The sequence below is a fragment of the Lactuca serriola genome, chromosome 8 (assembly GCF_051521515.1).
Source record: "Lactuca serriola cultivar US96UC23 chromosome 8, Lser_US96UC23_V15, whole genome shotgun sequence".
NCBI classification, from domain to species: domain Eukaryota; kingdom Viridiplantae; phylum Streptophyta; class Magnoliopsida; order Asterales; family Asteraceae; genus Lactuca; species Lactuca serriola.
The window spans coordinates 202,240,111-202,255,369 of record NC_136415.1 but is presented as its reverse complement, the minus strand read 5'-3'; positions in this window follow the sequence as shown (position 1 = coordinate 202,255,369).

Genomic DNA, 15,259 nt, shown 5'->3' with positions numbered 1-15,259 from the left:
AGACTGCTTTCAGGACCAGGTATGGTCATTATGAGTTTGTGGTGATGCCATTTGGGCTCACCAATGCTCCAGCCGCGTTCATGGATCTCATGAACCGCGTGTGCAGGCCGATGCTGGATCGGTCAGTGATAGTATTCATCGATGATATCTTGGTATATTCCAAGACGCAGGAGCAGCACGAGGAGCACCTGCGGGAGGTGCTGGAGGCTTTGAGGAGAGAGAGACTTTACGCAAAGTTCTCCAAATGTGAGTTCTGGTTGCGCGAGGTGCAGTTCCTTGGTCACCTCGTCAACCAGAAGGGTATTTTGGTAGATCCGGCCAAGATAGAGGCCGTGATGCAGTGGGAGGTCCCGAAGTCTCCATCTGAGATTCGGAGATTCCTAGGGTTGGCAGGGTATTATCGGAGATTTATTCAGGACTTCTCCAAGATAGCAGTGCCGCTCACCCGACTGACCAAGAAGTCGGTGGTATTTCGTTGGGGGTCTGAGCAGCAGGCAACGTTCGAGACCCTCAGACAGAGATTGTGCGAGGCTCCGATCCTTACCTTGCCAGAGGGAGTAGAGGACTTTGTAGTTTACTGTGATGCTTCGATCACAGGTATGGGAGCAGTATTAATGCAGCGAGGCCATGTGATAGCTTATGCCTCGAGACAGTTGAAGCCTCACGAGGCTAATTATCCTACCCATGATTTGGAGCTGGGGGCAGTTGTGTTTGCCCTCAAGATTTGGAGGCATTACCTTTATGGGGTCCGTTGTACTATTTCCACAGATCACAAGAGTTTGAGGTACCTTATGGATCAGCCGAGTCTGAACATGAGGCAGAGGAGGTGGTTGGATGTGCTAAAGGATTATGATTGTGAGATCCTTTACCATCCAGGGAAGGCCAATGTGGTGGCCGACGCCTTAAGCCGCAAAGTGTCGGCGGCCCCTATCAGAGATCTGTGTTTGAGGATGACAGTGATCACTCCGTTGTTGGAGCGGATCAAGGAGGCTCAGGTGGAGGGCCTCAAGGAGGAGAGACAGAAGTGTGAGAGGATCGTGGGCCGAGTAGCCTCGTTTGATTATGATAGTCGGGGATTGTTGACGCTGCACGGGAGGGTGTGGGTACCGTACTGGGGTGGAGTACGGCAGGTGTTGATGGACGAGGCTCATAAGTCTCGATTTTCTATCCACCCAGGGGCGACGAAGATGTATCGAGATCTTCGACCTGATTACTGGTGGCCCTGCATGAAGCGGGACGTCGCCTGGTATGTTGAGAGATGGCTGACCTGCCGGAAGGTCAAGGCGGAGCACCAGAGACCTCACGGCAAGATGCAGTCGTTAGACATTCCCGTGTGGAAATGGGAGGACATCGCCATGGATTTTGTCACCAAGCTTCCCAGGACCGCACGAGGAGTGGATTCGATATGGGTAGTAGTGGATCGGTTGACGAAAAGTGCCCATTTTATCCCGATCCAGGAGAGTATATCGGCAGAGAAGTTAGCCGATATCTATGTGCGAGAGGTTGTGGCACGTCATGGAGTGCCGGTATCGGTGGTGTCAGACCGAGATGTCCGTTTCACATCCAGATTCTGGAAGCGGTTCCACGACGAGATGGATACTCGTCTCCATTTCAGCACCGCTTTCCACCCTCAGACGGACGGGCAGAGCGAGAGGACGATTCAGACTCTCGAGGACATGCTTAGGGCATGTGTTCTAGATTTCGGTGGCAGTTGGGATACGTATCTTCCGTTGGCGGAATTTTCGTATAACAACAGTTATCATGCGAGCATTGATCGACCTCCCTTTGAGATGCTGTATGGGAGGAAATGTAGGACCCTGATTTGTTGGGGCGAGGTCGGTCAGCGGGTCATCGGGAGCATAGAGGTGGTGCTCAAGACGACCGAGTTGATCCAGCAGGTCCGTAGTAGACTGCAGACTGCGCAGAGTCGACAGAAGAGCTACGCCGACAGGAGGCGTTCGGACTTGGAGTTCCAGGTGGGGGATATGGCCCTTCTGAAGGTCTCACCTTGGAAGGGTGTCATCAGATTCCGGAAGAGGGGCAAGTTGGGCCCCAGATTTATTGGTCCTTTCAGGGTTTTGGCCCGGGTGGGTCGGGTTGCTTATCGGTTAGATCTTCCTGAGGAGCTTAGTCAGATCCACAACACTTTCCATGTGTCTCAGTTGAGGAAGTGTTTGGTGGATGAGTCAGCAGTCGTTCCCCTAGAGGATATTCAGGTTGATAGCAGCCTGAATTATATTGAGAGGCCGGTCGCGATTCTGGACCGGAAGACCAAGACCTTGAGGAACAAGGTAATTCAGTTAGTGAAGGTGCAGTGGCAGCACCGGAAGGGGTCGGAGTGGACGTGGGAGGCTGAGGAGGAGATGAGAGAGCACTACCCAGAGGTATTTGCAGATTCAGCCGTAGCAGACTTCGAGGACGAAGTCTGAGATAAGTGGGGGAGAATTGTAACGACCCGTCTCCGGTATGATAATTCCTTGGTATTTATTTTGAAGTTTTGAAAGAGGGACTTGGCGAGTTCATAGCCTGACTCGCTGAGTAGGGTCGGGATTTCGAGCACGTGTTAGCTGGCGACTCGGCGAGTCTATATTCTGGACTCGGCGAGTCTGTCCGTCTGGGAGAAACCCTAAATCCCCGGGTTGCCCACTATTTAAGCCACCTTATAGCCCCCAATCTCGCCTCCTTCACCCTCTAAAGCTGTGAGAAAACCCTAATTCGATCTTGAGTGTTTTTAGTGATCTTGTGTGCATTTGTGAAGGCTTGAAGAAGGAGAAGAAGAAAGGAGCAAGGAGAAGGATTGTAGAGCAGAGATTCTAGGGAAAGAAAGAGCTCTTTGAGGTATTCTTCATATTTCCTTCCCTTTTATGCTTTAAAACCCTTTCTAGATCTAGTTGATGCCTTTCTCAAGCCTTATGTTGATATCGAAGCCCTATTATGACGAGATATCTTTAGATCTGTTCATCTAGGAGTTGTAGAGCCCAGATCTATTGCCTTTATGGAGCTATTTTGCATATTAACCCTAGATCTACCCCTTTTAAGCATCTTTTAGCCTTTATTCCCTTGTTCATGTGTTTGTACATGTAAAGTTGGAAACTTTACGTGGTAAATCAACTTATTGGACTCAGATCTATCATTTGTATGTTTTGGATTCGAGCAGAATTGAGTGTAGAATAGTTGCATGGCGGTGACTCGGCGAGTCGAGTTGCGAGTCCCCGATTTTCTTCCTTTTGAGCAGTGTTGAGTGGGACCAGTGAGTAGTGGAGTGGACTCAACGAGTTTAAGGGTAGACTCAGTAATGGAGGGACTCGGCGAGTTGTTCATACAACTCGGCGAGTCCAAGGCAATCTTCTTAAGCTCAAGAACAACTCGTCGAGTAGTTCATATGACTCGGCGAGTCGAATGAAGATTGTCTGAGTTCTTGGTTCGAGAGGGTACTCGTCGAGTCGATGTCATACTCGACGAGTAGCCACGAGTAGGATTGAGAAGTGAGATTAGAGACTCGGCGAGTTGGCGGCCCAACTCGGCGAGTCAGGTCAACTGTGGGTTGACTTTGACCAAGAGTTGACCTTGACCTAGAGTTGACTTTGACCAAGGGTAAAAGAGTCATTTTACCCAGTGCAGTGTTTAGTATTTGATTGAGTGTGTTTATGGACTTGTAGCCGGGGAGATACCGGAGCAGCAGCAGTTAGCTTCCAGAGCCATACACACAGCAGCCAGTTCACGAGGTGAGTTTCCCTTCAGTAGGAACGGGTCTACGGCCACAATGTCGGCCCGTTTAATTATCAGTAGTTCCGGACTGTGGTCCGATGCAGTAGCTAGAGTGCTTGATGTCTTTGTGATTCAAGCATACTTGTGTTATGTGTTCCGGACTCTGTTCCGATGCAGTATGCAGTATATGTGATTATAATAGTTGTTATGTTTTATGCTATGCCATGAACAGTCAGTTCCGGACCTCGGTCCGATGCAGTCAGTTCCGGACTTCGGTCCGATGCAGTTAGTTCCGGACTTCGGTCCGATGCAGTCAGTTCCGGACTTCGGTCCGATGCAGTTAGTTCCGGACTCTGGTCCGATGCAGGGGACAAGGTCCCAGTTAGTTCCGGACTTCGGTCCGATGCAGCTAGTTCCAGACTTCGGTCTGATGCAGTGGGCAAGGCCCAGTATGTGCTTTATTTATATATTGTATGGTATGTGGTAGTTTGGGGGAGCTCACTAAGCTTCATGCTTACAGTTTCAGTTTTGGTTTCAGATACTTCCGCAAGCAGAAGGAAGAGCTCGGGATGATAGCATCGCACACACCACAGCTTCAGCTTTTATCCTGGGAGTTGATTTAGTTTGATTTGATTTGACATAGTATGATACAGTTTTCCGCACAGTGTTTTTATTATGTTTGGGATACATCACGTATGGTTTTATGATATGACACTCGGATTATGGTTTTGGTTATATTGAAAAACGAAATTTTTTGGTCGTATTTTTGGGTCGTTTCAGAGTCGATCGTTTGTATCTCAGGATTTCAGTGGAGGTTTCAGTGTGTCAGTGGATGAGCTTGAGTGTCCGTTGCGAGTGTCGCTTGCCAACGAGCACAGGGTTTCTGCTTCTTCGGTCTACCGGGGATGCGACTTGGAGATTTTCGAGGTATCCTTCCAGATAGACTTGATCCCTATTCCCATGAGGGAGGTATGCGTGATAGTAGGGATGGATTGGCTCGGTCGATTTGGCGCCATGATCGACTGTGAGGGACAACGAGTGGTGGTTCGAACCCCAAGTGGGGGAGAACTGGTGGTATATGGTGAGGGCACAAGGATCGGATCAGGGTTTTGTTTGGCAGCCAGGGCTCGATAGTATATTCAGCATGGGTGTGCCGGTTATTTAGTGTATGTGGTGGATACGCGGGATAGGGGGCAGCCCTCAGTCTCAGAGGTCCCAGTGGTAAGGGAGTTTGTTGACGTGTTTACTGAGGAGTTGCCCGGAGTGCCTCCGGAGACACAGGTTGAGTTCAAGATTGATCTAGTGTCGGTTGCGGCCCCTATCGCCAAGGCGCCATACCGTCTGGCACTACCTGAGTTGCAGGAGCTATCATCTTAGCTGAAGGAGCTGCTGGGTAAGCAATTTATTTGTCCGAGTAGTTCACCCTGGGGAGCATCGATCCTCTTCGTCAGGAAGAAGGACGGTTCGCACAAGATGTGCATTGACTACATAGAGTTGAACAAGCTAACGGTGAAGAACCGTTATCCACTCCCGAGGATAGATGATCTTTTTGATAAGCTACAGGGTGCATCTTGGTTCTCCAAGATCGATTTGAGATCCGGATATCACCAGGTTAGGGTGAGGGAGGAAGATGTGGAGAAGACCGTGTTTCGGACTCGTTATGGTCATTACGACTTCGTGGTGATGCCGTTTGGGCTGACCAACGCGTCGGGCGTGTTCATGGATTTGATGAACCGATTCTGCAGACCGATGCTCGATCGCTCGGTTATTATGTTCATAAATGATATCTTGGTGTATTCCAAGACTCGAGAGCAGCACGAGGAGCATCTCAGGGAGCTGTTGGAGGTTCTGCAGCGAGAACGGCTATATGCCAAGTTCTGGAAGTGTGAGTTTTGGTTACGAGAGGTCCAGTTCGTTGGACATCTCGTTAACCAGGAGGGGATTTCGGTCGATCCAGCCAAGGTGGAGGCGGTTATGTAGTGGGAGATTCCGAAATCTCCCTCAGACATCAGGAGTTTCTTGGGTTTAGCAGGGTACTACCGGAGATTCATTCCAGATTTCTCCAAGATTACAGTGCCCCTCACTCGTTTAACGAGGAAGGGGTGGATTTTCGGTGGGGCCCTGAGCAACAGAGGGCATTTGAGACCCTCCGATGGTGTTTATGCGAGGCGCCGGTGCTGACACTCCCCGAGGGAGTTGAGAATTTTGTAGTATTTTGTGATGCATCCATCTCGGGCTTGTGGCAGTCCTCATGCAGAGGGGACGAGTGGTAGCTTATACATCGCGGCAGCAGAAGCCGCATGAGACGAGATACCCTACACATGATCTTGAGTTGGTAGCGGTGGTTTTCGCTCTCAACATTTGGAGGCATTTTCTGTACGGGATCCGTTGCACTATATAAACCGATCACAAGAGTTTGAGACACATCATGCATCAGTCGAACCTGAACATGAGGCATCGCAGGAGGCTGGATGTGGTCAAGGACTATGATTGTGAGATCCTTTACCATCCAGGTAAAATCGAATGTGGTTGCGGATGCTTTGAGCCGCAAGTCAACTGGGTTTTCTACCCCAACAAGGTGTATGAGGATAGTGGTGGATTCCCCGCTTGTGAGCCTGATTAGTGATGCTCAGGTTGAGCGTATGAGATCGAAAAACTAGAAGTTAGATAGGATTAAGCGCGAGAGCACCCAGTTTGTTCAAGATAGCCGCGGGTTATTGACTCGATTCGATCGGATTTGGGTTCTGATGTCTGCAGGGGTCTGCCAGACGGTGATGGAAGAGGCTCATAAGTCTCACTTTTCCATTCACCCGGGGGCCACCAAGATGTACCGCGATATGAGTATGAGTTATTGGTGGCCTGGTATCAAGCGAGAAATCGCTTGGTATATGGAAAGTTGCTTGACCTGTAGGATGGTCAAGGCCGAGCATCAGAGGCCGCATGGTAAGTTGCAGCCTTTGGAGATTCTCATGTGGAAATGGGAGCAGATCACGATGGACTTCATTACGAAGTTGCCGAGGACGGCGAAGTGGTTCGATGCTATACGGGTCATCGTGGATCGATTGACCAAGAGTGCCCATTTCTTGGCCATACGGGAGAGTTTGTCGGCTGAAAAGCTGGCTGACATGTACGTCCGCGAGATTGTCTCTCGCCATGGGGTCCTAGTCTCCATTGTCTCCAATCGGGATGTCAGGTTTACTTCCCGTTTCTGGCAGAAGTTCCATGAGGAACTGGGTACGCGGCTGCATTTAAGTACAACGTTCCATCCGCAGATTGATGGGCAGAGTGAGCGGACCATTCAGACCCTTGAGGATATGTTGAGGGCGTACGTCATTAACTTCGGTGGGAGTTGGGATTCCCACCTACCGCTTGCAGAGTTCGCCTACAACAACAGCTATCATTCCAGCATTGGCGCCCCGCCATTTGAGCTGTTGTATAGGCGGAGGTGTAGAACCCCAGTTTGCTGGGGTGAGATTGGGCACAGGGTGATGGGTCGGACAAAGGTAGTTCTACAAACTACCAAAAAGATACAACATATTAGGCAACGGTTGCAGACCGCTCAGAGTCGACAGAAAAGTTATGTCGACCAACGCCGATCTGAGTTGGAATTTCAGGTGGGTGACATGGTACTTCTGAAGGTCTCGCCCTGGAAGGGTGTGATCCGCTTCAGGAAGAAGGGAAAATTGGGCCCCCATTATGTTGGGCCGTTCAGGGTCATTGCCAGGGTTGGCACTATGGCTTATAGGCTAGAGCTTCCGGAGGAGCTTAGCCAGATCCACAGCATGTTCCATGTTTCGCAGTTGCGAAAGTGCATCATGGACCAGGAGGCAGTAGTATCGTTGGATGATATTCAAGTCAATGAGCGCCTGAATTACGTGGAAAGGCGTGTGGCCATCTTAGAGAGGAAGAAGAAGACTTTGCGAAACAAGGAACTACCTTTGGTGAAGGTGCGGTCGGAACGTCGGAAAAGATCCGGGTGGACATGGGAGCCGGAGGCAGAGATGCGCGAGCACTACCCGACATTGTTTATTCCAGAGGACTTCGAGGGCGAAGTCTAGTTCAAGTGTGGGAGAATTGTAATGCCCCGATTCGCAGGTATTGATTTAAATAAGAATTTCTTTAGTTTTAAGTCCTACTCAATGAGTTGGTTGCCCTACTCCTTGAGTAGCAGCGGGGTGGGATCGCGTGTTTAGTGACCTACTCACCTAGTCCATGAAGGGACTCGACAAGTAGGAGCTGGCAGATGAAACCCTAAATCCCCGGGTTTTGCACCCTATTTAAAGAGGCTTAAGCCTCCCTTGGCCTTTTTGCAGTCCTTGAGAGCTCATAGAAACCCTAATTTCTGTGGTGCTTCATTCTTGTGTGTTTTAAGCTCTAGAAAGAAGGTTTTTGGAAAGGAAGAGATTGGAGAGCAAGAGACTAGGAGCAAGGAAGGTGTGGGAATCAGAAATCTACCTCAGTTAGCATCATTTGGAGGTATTAAGCCGTCACCTTTACCTCATTTTCCTTCTAGACCTCATTTGGTTGAGATCAAGGGTTTTTATGGTTTTATTGTGATAATATTATGGGGTATGAGCTAGATCTGAAGTTGTAACTTCATATCTGGACCCTTCTTGGCTTCTAGAGTCATAAAGCTCCGAGTTTGACCATGTATGAAGCTTTCCTTGAGTATGAAACCCTATTGTGAGCTTGGATTTGACATTAAGAGCCTTTTTAGCTATGCATGCACGTAAAGTTTCCAACTTTAAGTGAAAAGCATGTCTTAGGAGCTTGGATTTGTAATTTGGAGCCATTGCATGGCTTAAAAGAGTCTGTATGGCTTAAGGACTGAAGGGACTCGGTGAGTCACAAGGTCGACTCGGCGAGTCATATGAAGATAGGATTGGACCCGATGAGTTGGATGAACAACTCGGCGAATCTGATAAAGATTGCCATAGTACTCGACGAGTTGTATGAACAACTCGGCGAGTCGGTTGAAGTTTCCCCAATTTATGTATGCATGTGTAACCGTCAAGTTGCAAGAAGGAAACTTGATGAGTGGCCTTAGATTTCGATCGTAAACCAAAGGAACTCGACGAGTCACCCCGGTGACTCGGCGAAGTGGGAAAATACTTCAAGGAACTCGGCAAGTAGCCGAGGGTACTCAACGAGTAAGGGTCAACATGGACCGTTGACCTTGACTGAGGACTTTGACTTTGACCAAGGGTTGACTAGTTGGTTTATGGAGTACCTTGAAAGGTTGGGAACTCATGGGTATGATTGTATTATGGTAATAGGTGGCGGAGTTTTTGGCAGTGATCCGAGAGTTGGAGTTCATCTACCGAGTCGACATCTGCAAGGTGAGTTATCCTCACTATATCAAAAGGGTCTAAGGCACCAAGGTCGGCCCTTTAGTTGTTATGGTTATGATATGATGTATGAGATTATGATCTGATAGATCGGAATCAGGATAAACAGTATGTTATGTTTTATGATCCTTAGGGATTGGTATGTTAGTGGCCTGTTGGGCCTGTGCTCTAGTTATGAGAGATTGATATGATTGATGATCCGTAAGATAAATATATTTGATGTCTGTATATGCCAGTATATGTTAGCTATGCGCACATGATTATTTGCTTGTTGGTTGGGTTGAGGCGGTCCCACTTTGTGCTGAAGGCCAACATACCCTACGAGCGGTCCGGGGAGACTATAGGCCCACGTGGCGGTCCAATCATGCCGAAGGCTCGGTGTGGATTCAGTTAGACTGTAGGCCCTGTAGGGCGGTCCAGTCAGGCCGATGGCCCAGTATTCATGTTGATTGATTGATTATTACTGATATGATATTATCAGTGTGGTATTGGTATTTTGGGGGTAGCTCGCTAAGCCCTCGGGGTTACAGTTTACAGTTACTGTTTTAGGTACTTCGGGAGATCATGGCAACGCGAAGGCGTGACCGTACCTCTCCTCATCCTTATGATCTAACTTTTGGGACACTCTGATTGAATAATGATTTGAAAACCTTTTTGTAAACAATACTATTAGGGTTCTTAATTATGATTGAAAAAGTTTGAATTTGGTGTAAAATTTATGGATGTTACAGGGAATTTATAAAAACATTTAGTTATTTTATATTCATCATACTTTTAAGGAATATTTAAACTCCTTGTCTTACCCGTTCGGCTAACGACCCTCCACCGATCAAGGAAGCGGTGGGTGAGAGTAGACACCCATTAAGCTGTCATTTTATAGGCAGCAACCTTATACCCCCCCCCCCCTTATAGACCGGCTTCGTGAATAAGGTCTATTAACAGTAAAACAACTTATTCTTATACATATATAATTATTATTAAACTTATAGTATTATAAAGTATAAGAGTTGAATTTTAACTTTTAAAATTCTAGGGGTTGGAACTAAAGTTTTTAAAGTGACTTTACATGTTCCAAAAACTCGAGGGCAAGTTTTGTAACTTTCAAAACTTTTCATTTTTCATAACTTATGAGTTAAGTGGTTTATTAAAATGAGAGACTTTTCATTTTATGTAACCTATGTATTTCTTTAATAGAATTTCAAAGTGTGACTTTTGGTAATCCATAACTTGAGGACAAATTATGGATTACATTAAAACACATAATGATCAAGAATTAATATTAACAAGCAAGTTACAAATAATTCATATGATCTTCTAAACTCATAAGTGTATGAACTTTCATATCAACAATTTCAAGAATCATAAATAAACCATACAAAGCTTGAAATTTTGATAATAACCTTTGAAATTGGATTAGCATAATCATTACCACATCAAAAATAGGTTTTAAGGTTCAAAAAACAGTTTAGGGTAATGATCATCATCTAATACCAAGAAAAACCCCGAAATTCTGCATACACGGGCATCACCACGTCGTGGTAAAGACCGCCACGTCGTGGTGAGCATGCAAAACCCCGAAATTCTGCATACAGGGGCATCACCACGTCGTGGTAAAGACTGTCACGTCGTGGTGAGCAGTCAGATGCAAAAAATACAGAATTTTAACTTTTGAAAACACATGTAGCATCAAGTATCAAGAAAACAAACCTAGGCTCTGATACCACTAAAGGGTTTTGAGCATTCTAACACTCCTAAGGTGTACATGCAACCCTAGAAACCTTGGATCTATGTTTTACTATGATACATGCAAATTTGTTTTTCCAAGGTTCATAACCTATCTAGCATACATGGGGAACTTTTAAACATAAAAGTTAGTAAGAAATACATACCTTTAGTTGCTTGGATTCCTTGAGAACCTTGTGATCCCAGCACCTCAAGTGTGATGCCTCAAATGTCTCACACAACACTACAACTCTTGGAATAGAATTGAGAGAAGTTCACTTAACCTCAAAAATTGGATTGCCCTCTTGTTCTTCACTTAGTGGCCGATTTTTCTTGCCTTGGAGGTTATTATATAGTTGAGGCACAAGTAGGGTTACACCATGTAAACCGTAATTGTCATGGATTTTCATATTCCATAATCCATGGGTTTATAACCTCCATGGATTATCCATGGAGCACCTTATGGGTTTTAGTCCAATCCATACAAACCATGGATCATTAGCCCACTATATAAGAATAGATTATTTACATAATCAACCCCATATATTTAATTAGTCTCTTTTTGATCACTTAATTAATTCCAAATTAATTCTTTGATCAATACTAATTAAATAATATTTTTAATATATTAGAACTTATAATATATTAATAATCCTAAGTGTCCTTTCTCTCGTTTAGTCTATCCAAGTGTTGCAATGTCATGCAACCCAAATGGACCATGCCAACTGGGTCAAGTACATCTCAGAAATAGTTATGAACTTAGAAACCTAATCCAACAGTCTGCACTTCATAGATAGAAGTGCAAACTCTTGCTGGAAACGAAGTTCAGAATCACTAGCTTTTGGATCAAGTTCTACATCGTACGAATATTTTGGAATCAGAGGAATAGGTGTAACAGGTTAAGTGGTTCGAGTAGGTTGAACAAGTGGGATGACTACAAAATGATCTGAAACAGATGGATTCAGAATCAGTGGATTGATAGAGCTCACTAAAGCGAGAGGACCTCATGAGAGTTCTCTCACCGTTTGAGCAACGTTGGATTGATGACCTTGTAGTTCATCAAACAACTGATAGAGCTTTAGTTTCTTCAGAGATCTATTACTCTAAAGACATGATTTAACATTTCCGCATCCTTTTCCAATGTTGTTGACGAACTTGAGATTATATTCGGGTGGAGTTCGTACTACACCATGTGTTGTCATATTGTTCACAACAATTATGTACCGATTTGATGCAGAGGCTACAGATTTACCGGGAGTTGTATTCAAGGTGTCAAATTTGTTTACAACTGATCTCAAACACTTATCTTTCATGTTCTTAGACCCTTCGAATAAGTATTGAAGTGTATCCCAAATCTCTTTGGTAGTTTTGCATAATTTTATATGCTCAAAGAGAGAAGGAGGAACACTAAACACCATCTCTGAGAAAGTAATCTGATATGCATGAAGCATTTTAATTTCGGATGTAGTTAGTGGTGTTGGACGGAGTTCTTCTTGACCCATGAGTGTAGTAGCAGCATCTCCGAGCATTTGTCTTTCGAGAACATGATGACCTTCTTTTACTGATCTCCGAATCTCTTAACTTTTTTCTTTACCAACCAAAAATCTCTCCATTCTAACTTTCTCGTGATCATACTCTTCAACAACTAGCAATGGTGCACGCATTGGGCAACCCATGCTATTTTCCATTTGCATTGAATACATTTATTTAGTTTTATTACAAGCATCCATTGAAGTTAAGATATTAGAGCTGAAGTGGTATATATAAGAACTTTTATCCTGAACAAAGAAATGATTAAGATACCAAGGTAATCGTCAATCAACTATAATATGTTCTTATGGATTCAAATGACAACCACTTAGGATCTGATACCAATTGTGAAAGCAAGAAGCGATCTGCATGGACAAGGTTTGAAAACTCAAACCATGAATTAACTTAAGAACAATGTCTGCTGCTAATGAAGATCCAATCAAATCTCTGGTCAACCAGTCTTGTCTCAAGATAGAGATGTTCAACAAAATATTCAGGATATAAAAGATTAATAAATATGAACAATGCAAAGTGATGTAAGAACAATAAGAATGTGAAAGAGAGTGATTTGACTGAATGATTCATTGTATTGATATGATAGAGAAAAAGTGAGTAAGACAAATCCCATAAAGTGCATGTACTAGAAGACCACCGAAGGACAACAAACTATTAAATTTGTATTTGTTGATCTTGTACCATGTAATCTACAATAAAAGAACTACTAAAGGAAAAACTAGTAGTAGGAACATTTAATGCACAATACACACTCAAATAACAAGTAACAAAAGGATGTCTCTCGGACAGATCGTCACTTCGGAACTGGTATCATCTCAGAACTCTTCTACCTACGGAATTGGATTCACTTTGGATTGCTAAGGGATCACTTTTCATGTATCAACATCAAGAACCTAAAAGACATATTAAAATCTTAGAGATCGAAGATAGCCCAATATGAATCACGTGGGCTCAAGTTGCTTCATGAACAGGTTGATCGAATCGAATATGAAGCTGAATACCGATCTCTTTCCGATCTAGAGATCATGGATAGGCAGGAAACAAAACAAAAAATTGGTGAATTGGAACATATTTCCAAACTGGACATCCATCAAAAATCAAAGGTCAAATGGCTGAAAGATGGGGAAGAAAACAATAGATTTTTTCATGGAATGTTGAAAAATAAAATTCGGAAAAGTCGAATTCATGGGCTTGCAATAAATGGGTGTTGGTCGTCTGATATGAAAGTATTTAAAAAGGAGGTTTTCAATTTCTTCTATACAAAATTTCATGATCATTGGCCATCCCGACCGAAATTGATAAGCCCTCTTTTTAAATGGTTGCCTCATTATCATAGGCGTCTGCTTGAATCTCAAATATCATTCAATGAAATAAAAAGAGCTATTTGGGGATGCGGGGGTGAGAAAGCTTCGGGACTGGACGGTTTTGACTTTTAAGCTTATCAGAAAAAAAGGACTTGATGAAAGAAGATATTATTTGTTACATAAAAAATTGAAGCAACGGGCACATTCTCTCGAGGATGTAACACGTCTTTTATTACCCAAATTCCAAAGGTGAAGGACCCAATCACACCTAGCGATTACATGACAATTTGTATTATTGTTTTCTTTATAAGATTATAGCCAAATTTTTAGCTAATCGACTCAATGGTTTCATACATCTTGTAGTCAATGAAGTATAAACTGCTTACATTGAAGAGCGAAACATCCTAGATGGAACACTCGTAGTAAACGAACTATAGTCCTGGGCAAAAATGAAAAAGAAACCTATGTTTTTTTCAAAGTCGGTTTTGAAAAGGCTTTTGACTCCATCAATTGGGAGTATCTAGTATCAATAATGGAACAAATGGAATTTGGAAGCCAGTGGTGCAAATGGATCCTCGGGTTTCTCTCTAGCTCCAGGGCGTCTGTGATGGTAAAAAAAAAAGCAATTCACCCACAGAGAATTTCAAATCTCATGAGGGGTGAGGCAAGGCGATCCACTTTCACCTTTTCTATTTATACTAGCCATGGAAGACTTACACATCGCTCTTCAAGGTGCAAAAGAGAAAAATCTCATTCAAGGCATGAAATTACCACACAATGGTCCCAAAATTTCTCATCTTTTTTATGTCGATGACACACTATTCATTCGAGAATGGAACCATGGTTGCATCCAAAACCTCTCACGAATCCTCAAGTGTTTTCAAATCTCATCCAAACTGAAAGTTAACTTTTGTAAATCATGTCTCTTTGGTACTTGCATCAATCGAATTGCAATTGACGGCCCAAATATTTGGTTGTTTGAAAAGTTCATTTCCATTTTCATATCTTGGACTTCCTGTGGGTGCTAACATGTCTCAAAAGAAAAACTGGCAGCCAATTGTTGACAAGTTCCAAATAAGACTATCCAGCTGGAAGGCTAACACTCTTTCTTTTGGGGGTAGACTTACATTGATCAAATCAGTCCTTAGTAGTCTCCCCACTTATTTCTTATCACTATTAAAAGTCCCTCAGGGGGTTTTTGACTCCTTGGAAAAAGTTAGAGAGGCAATTTCTAGAGGGAGGAAATGATGAAAAATAGAAGATACACCGGATAGAATGGTCCAAGATTGTATCGGGCAAAAAAGTTGGTGGTTTGGGTGTGGGAAATCTACTAGCACAAAACATAGCACTCCTAACCAAATGGTGGTGGAGACTCAAAAACAAACAGGGTCGTATTTGGGTTGATGTAATTGATAGTATCCATAATCTCAAAGCACATCCATCTAATTATCTATGTAGAAAAGGCACATCAGGGGTATGGAGCAATATTGATAAGGTTGTTAAAAGGCTTTCCAATTAAATATTGTCTGGAATGGCATCTTCTCTCTTGTCCCGAGCTATAATACTCGAATACTTTTCTGGAAATATTTATGGTATAGGGATAAAACACTTCAAACTTGCTTTCCACATCTA